This window comes from Pinus tabuliformis, chromosome 6 (assembly GCF_031772625.1).
Source record: "Pinus tabuliformis cultivar Carrire ecotype Pingquan chromosome 6, CPIR1, whole genome shotgun sequence".
In the NCBI taxonomy this organism is placed as follows: Eukaryota; Viridiplantae; Streptophyta; class Pinopsida; order Pinales; family Pinaceae; genus Pinus; species Pinus tabuliformis.
The window spans coordinates 1,700,206,915-1,700,212,914 of NC_142292.1; positions in this window are offsets into that span (position 1 = coordinate 1,700,206,915).

Here is a 6,000-nt window from a genome sequence, read left to right on the forward strand (position 1 = left end):
TCTTGACAAACCCCATCTTCTGCAAGTAGCCATCTATTCGACCATACCATGCTCTCGGTGCCTGCTTCAGCCCATACAAGCCTTTCTTCAGCCTGCGTATATGAGACTTCTTCTCATGAGTTTCAAAGCCCTTTGGTTGTTCAATTTATAACTCTTCTTCTATTACCCTGTTCAGAAATGTCGTCTTGACATCCATCTGATGAATCTTCCATCCCATCTGGGCTGCAAGAGATATCACGGTCCTAGTAGATTTATACTTGGCTACCGGGGCAAAGGTTTCCTCATAGTCAATCCCTTCCTTTTGAGCATATCTCTTAGCCACAAACCTGGCCTTGTATTTCTCAACACTGTCGTCAGCAGCATATTTGATCTTGTAGATCCATCTCGAACCTACCACAGATCTGCCTTGAGGTCTTGATACCACCTCCCAGACATCGTTCATCATTATGGAGTTATACTCCTACACCATCACATCTAGCCAGACCTGATGTTGAGCTACCTCCTTGAAGTTGGCAGGCTCTCCATCTTGAGATACTAACGCCTGATATCTGTCTGGCTGTTTTTGCTCCCTCTTACTATTCCTTGGCTCACCAATGAAGTTCTTTGCATTACGCAGAATCTGACAAAGTTCCCTACTAGTTCTTCCTCTGCCAGCAGGTGCTTCTGTTCACTCCTCCTCCTCATCCTGAGAATCTTCCCGACCTGAGGAAGAATTCTTCACGTTTGTTGGTTGAAGAGGCATGACCAACAGATCCTTTTTCGACTGCTCCTCGGAAGGCATTTCGCGAGATCTTCTGAAAGCTCTGTCCTCCATGAACTTTACATCTCGTCGTACTACTACCTTCCTACTCCCTGGAATATAGATTCTGTATGCCTTAGCGTTCTCTCTATATCGCACCATATATCCCTTTTCCGCAGTCTGATCCAGCTTCTTCCTCTTTTCTTCGGGTATGCGGCAATATGCTAAACTCCCAAATATCCTGAAATGATTGACTTCAGGTGTCTTCCCAGTGAAGACTTTCTTTGGAGTAATCTTGCCCAATGCCTGATGAAGAGTCCTGTTCTTAACATAGACAACTGTGTTGCATGCTTCCGCCCATAGGAATTTTGGCATATCTTGATCATACATCATGGCCCTAACTGCTTCTAAAATAGTCCTATTTTTTCTTTCTGCTACCCCATTCTGGGCCAGATTGTAGGGAGCTTTCCACTCTCTTTTGATGCCCTACTTAGCGCAATAATGAGTGAAGTCTTTATCGACATACTCTCCACCATTATTTGAGCGCAAAACTTTTATTTTCTTCCCAGTCAGATTCTCCACCAGAGCCTTGAACTGCTTGAATCGACAGAAAACCTCATTCTTGGTTTTCAGAAAATAAATCCAAGTTTTCCTCGAGTGGTCATCAATGAAGGTAAGGAAATACTCAGCACCACTGAGAGCTTTGACGGACATAGTGCTGCAGATATCTGAGTGTATCAATCCTAGTACACTCTTGGCCCTGTGTTTGCTCCTAGGAAATGCCACCTTGGCATACTTTCCTAGAGCACATCCTCTGCATACATCATCTCGTTCCATACTTAGATCTGGAACTCTTAATACAGTGCTCCTGAGAATTCTCAGAGCTCCATGGTGCAAGTGACCCATCCTTCTGTGCCATAGTTCATTCGTCCTTGTCCCCATCACTGCTTATTAGTGCCATTGGTGATTCTAGTTGTTATCTATACAACCGATTACTTTTGATCCCTATTTGCACTTTCTTTTTCCAGCTCGGGTGTTTGACATATACCTCTTCCTTGATGAAGTAGACGTCATAGCCCTTGCTTTGTAGTTGTGACATGAAAAGTAAGTTCATCCCCAATCCTGGCACATGCAACACATTTGTGGCACGAAACTGCTCTCCCGATTCTGTCTGAAAAACTATGGTACCCTTCCCTACTGGAGTACACTTTGCCTTGTTCCTCATGGTGATCTAAAAGTTCATCTTCTCTTCTCGATATTCTGAGAAACACTCCCTGATTCCCGTCATATGCCACGAGGCTCCACTGTTTATATACCATACTTCTGATGCGGTAGCACTAGTCATGCACGCTACTTCTTCTTCCAGCCTGGAAGCCAACATAGAGAAATCGAAATCTCTTTCTCTCGTGCAATCTTCTGAAAATCTGCGTGAGTCCCCTGAGGTGGATGCCTCTGCATCATGGTCTTGACCCATAATTGATTTTCCCTTTCTGTCTCTGATTACTTGCTCTGATACCATGTGAAAATTCTATCACTGCAGTAATTGATTTACTTTTCGTACCTAAGTAACCAGATTCATCCTATAGGCCCCACGAATCCCGAATCCATTGTGTCTGATGCAATTCTCTCCAGATTTGTGTCCAAAACCCATGACACGTCGTGTCCTTTTTTGACACGTCGAGTCCGACGGCGTGTCACGATTTTCTCAGCGTGTCATGATTTTGGGAATCGTGTCCTATTTTCCAGGACTCACTAGGCTCAAAAAGTGACTTGCGCGGGTATGAAAAGGCCGCATTTGGTCATTACAGCCACGCATATTTTCATTTGGCAAGCGTTTTGGCAGCTTCATGATCAAGTCTAGGCCTTAGTATTGATATGCTATTCATGGTAATTTTAAATTCTTAAAGTAAAAGTGACATTCTCCATAATCTTCATTTTCATTCATCCTTTTACTTAAATTTTTAACATTACCATGAAATGACTCAGGATGTTTGAGAGTGGTTCCGGCCTCATTGGATTTCATATGGAGAAAGTAGAATTTTAGATTTCATTCAAAATCCAGCAGACTTATCAGTTTTTCAGGATTTTAGGATTGGGGGATTGCAATGTTTCCATTGAATTTTGTCATGTATTAGGGTATGGAACTCGTATTTAATCAAGAGCACCAAACCAGGAGCTTCTGAAAATGTCGCTCTCGCTCCCCGCTTTCGCTCCCGCTCCCAAGTAACATTGTTCCTGATGATATGGGTCTGGACACCAGTGTTGAGTTGGCATTGGCCAACATGGATCTCAATTATCCAGTGCTAGAGCCTGTTAGATTTGATGACTTAGAGAGGTCATCCTCCACACCAGCAGATGCAGAGGCGACTATGGATACATGGGAGTAGGAGGATGCAGAGGAGAGTAGTGGGGACCATGATGATGAGGACATTGATGCTGATTCTGATGCTGATTGATGCCTTGAGGCTTGTATACCTGTAGTTGTTTTATATTTTCTATTTCTATTTGTCATTGGCATTGCACTAGCACTACCTATGTAACACATTTTGATTTGATGACTTAATGAGAAAACTACAGTTGTCAGTGTGTTTATCTTACTATCTTGTAGTTGTAAGTTGTCTTTCAGTTATGAATTATGAATCATGATTTATGTGACCAGTACCACTGACATGTATTTGAATTTTGTATGTACTATGCATGCTAATAGCTATAGATGAAGATCTATGTTTGAAATCAATAAATTTGTATCATTAATTAAAATTTGTGTAAGAAATATCTAATTTTCAATATATATATATATATATATATATAATTTTTTAATAAAATAATATATAACAAATCCTATGTGTCCTGTTCCGGGGGGTCAACGTGTCCGAATTCGACACCACGAATCCCGAATCCTACAAATCCCGAATCCCCGTGTCAGGTGACTTAGTTTCCTACTTATTCCACCATAAGTTATTCATGAAATCACTTCAATAAACATTAAAATAAATATTATTATAGATATCACACGGTAATACAGAAAAAAACATATGCACAAGAATCAACAATTGACAAAAATATTTTGGACTAATGTCCTCGGAAAAACCCAATGTGGGAAAACCGGTGCAGCAAGGGAGGATTTTATTATTCAACAATTTTCTAGTACAACAGGGTGCCAAACTGGCTTACCCACAAATAGACAAATTCTCCAGCACTTCTTTTGAACATAGCGTCAGCCCTGCTGACCTCCTCGTGGCCTGAAACCCTCCGCGTTAGCGTGTTGAGACTTTGCACAGTCTCTCTGGCCTTCTTCATCACTCCTACAGCCTCTGCGTGGATGATGCAGGCCCTGTTGGCTCTGCGCAGTCTTTGCTCTCTCTGCGTGGCTCCCCCTGGCCCTGCGTCTGCATTTTCTGCCTCTGCACTGATCTCCTGTCTCTCTGTTTCGTACTTGCTGCCTCCCGATTGCTCACCAGACCATTGGTTCAATTTCTCAGCTAAGCTCGCTCCAGAAATTGAATTGACTGGTCTCTTTCATTGTGTTCTCCAAGTGACCCTCAAGCCTCCTCTTATATTTTTCTTGTTGACAAATCAACGGCCGAGATTAAGTCCCTAATCAGCGGCTAAGATTAGATCTGGCTTGATCCAAGACTTTTGGACCATTCTAACACAGTTTCATATTAATTCACATTAAAAATATTAATTATTTTAATATCTCCCAAGTTGTTTAGAATTTTCCCAAACCCTTTCAAAGTATTGGAGATCTCATGTGCCTTAGCCTCTCCACCAAGTTTCGTGGCTAGAGCACATCCGATGCTACCCCAAATCAACAGATGTTGGGTTGGGAGGCCTAGCATCAGCATAGGGACTGATGCCGGATAATCAAGGTAATGCTCAGTGTGGAGTATTACTAGAGCATAGTCCTCGCTAAGAGGGAGTGTTGATTTTGGGTAGCATCGAATGCGCTCTAGCCATGAAAATTGGCGGAGAGGCTAAAGCACATGAGATCTCCAAGATCCAGAAATGGTTTGGATAGACTGTACTCGGTTTGGGAGATGTTAAAATAATTAATATTTTTAATGGAGTTCCTAAGTCTAAACTTACGAAAAATAAAATATTAATGGATATTAATATAAAACTGGGTTAGAAGGTTCCAAAAGTCATGGATCAAGCTAAATCTAATCTTAGTCGTTGATTGGAGATTTAATATCGGTCGTTGAAGGACCAACGAGAAAAGTATAAGAAGAGGCTTGAGGGTCAGTTGGAGAAGACACCAGAGTGATCAGTGATTCATTTTGCTAGAGCGGGGTTGCTAAGCAAAAGTGAATCAGTGATCAACAGCAAGGGGCAGTGAGTACGAGGCAGAGAGGCAAAGACTGTACTGAGAGACTGGCGCAGAAGCAGAGAGAGCGAGAGCAGCAGCCAGTCCAGGCCACGCAGAGCCCAGTAGAGACAACGTAGAGGCCAGAGGGACTGCGTCATCCATGTAGAGGCTGCTGGAGTGACGCAGAGGGTCCCAGAGGATGCGCAGTGCCTTAGAGGGTTGATGCAGGTCAGTAGGAGGCTGACACAGAGGCCAGAAGGGCCAGCGCTGAGCTTCAGTTGTGTCGGAGAGGATTTCGTGGGACATGCTTTTTGAATACCTGTTTTCGGATATAGAGGTATTGCCGCTATGTATTTTTCTCTGGCAGGTGAGCCGGTTAGGCACCCAGTTGTACTCAAAAAGACTGCATAATAATATAAACCTCTAAATAGTTGCACTGGTTTTCCCACATTGTGTTTTCCCAGGGACATCTGTCCAAAAATAACGGTGTCACTTGTGTGTTTCTTTTCCTTCAGTTGATGATTTGTAGATGTTGTGACTGTACTTGTGTTTATTTTCAGTATTTATATGGTTAAATAACTTGTTAAGTAATTAAACAATTAGATGAAAGAAACCAGATAGTGTAGGAAGAATTTTTAAAGGGTTAGAATTAGAAATTTCAACAGTGACCCAATCAGACTCTATGCAGCAGCCCTATTGGATACTTATACCTAGCATAACATACCCAAACAAATGGCCATGCTGTCACCTACAACTACGTGGCATAATCTCAGTGGCTAGGTGACTATGTAAGGCCGCCTGTGACCATCCTCCTGTAGTTATGGAAAGTCACCCTTAACTGCGGATGGGGTCACCTCTAGATCTGCAGTTTAGGACAACATATAGGAGCCACTTCTTAGGCCTCCTTTACTATGGTTAGGACAAAGACTAGAGCTCCCTTTAGCTGCAGATT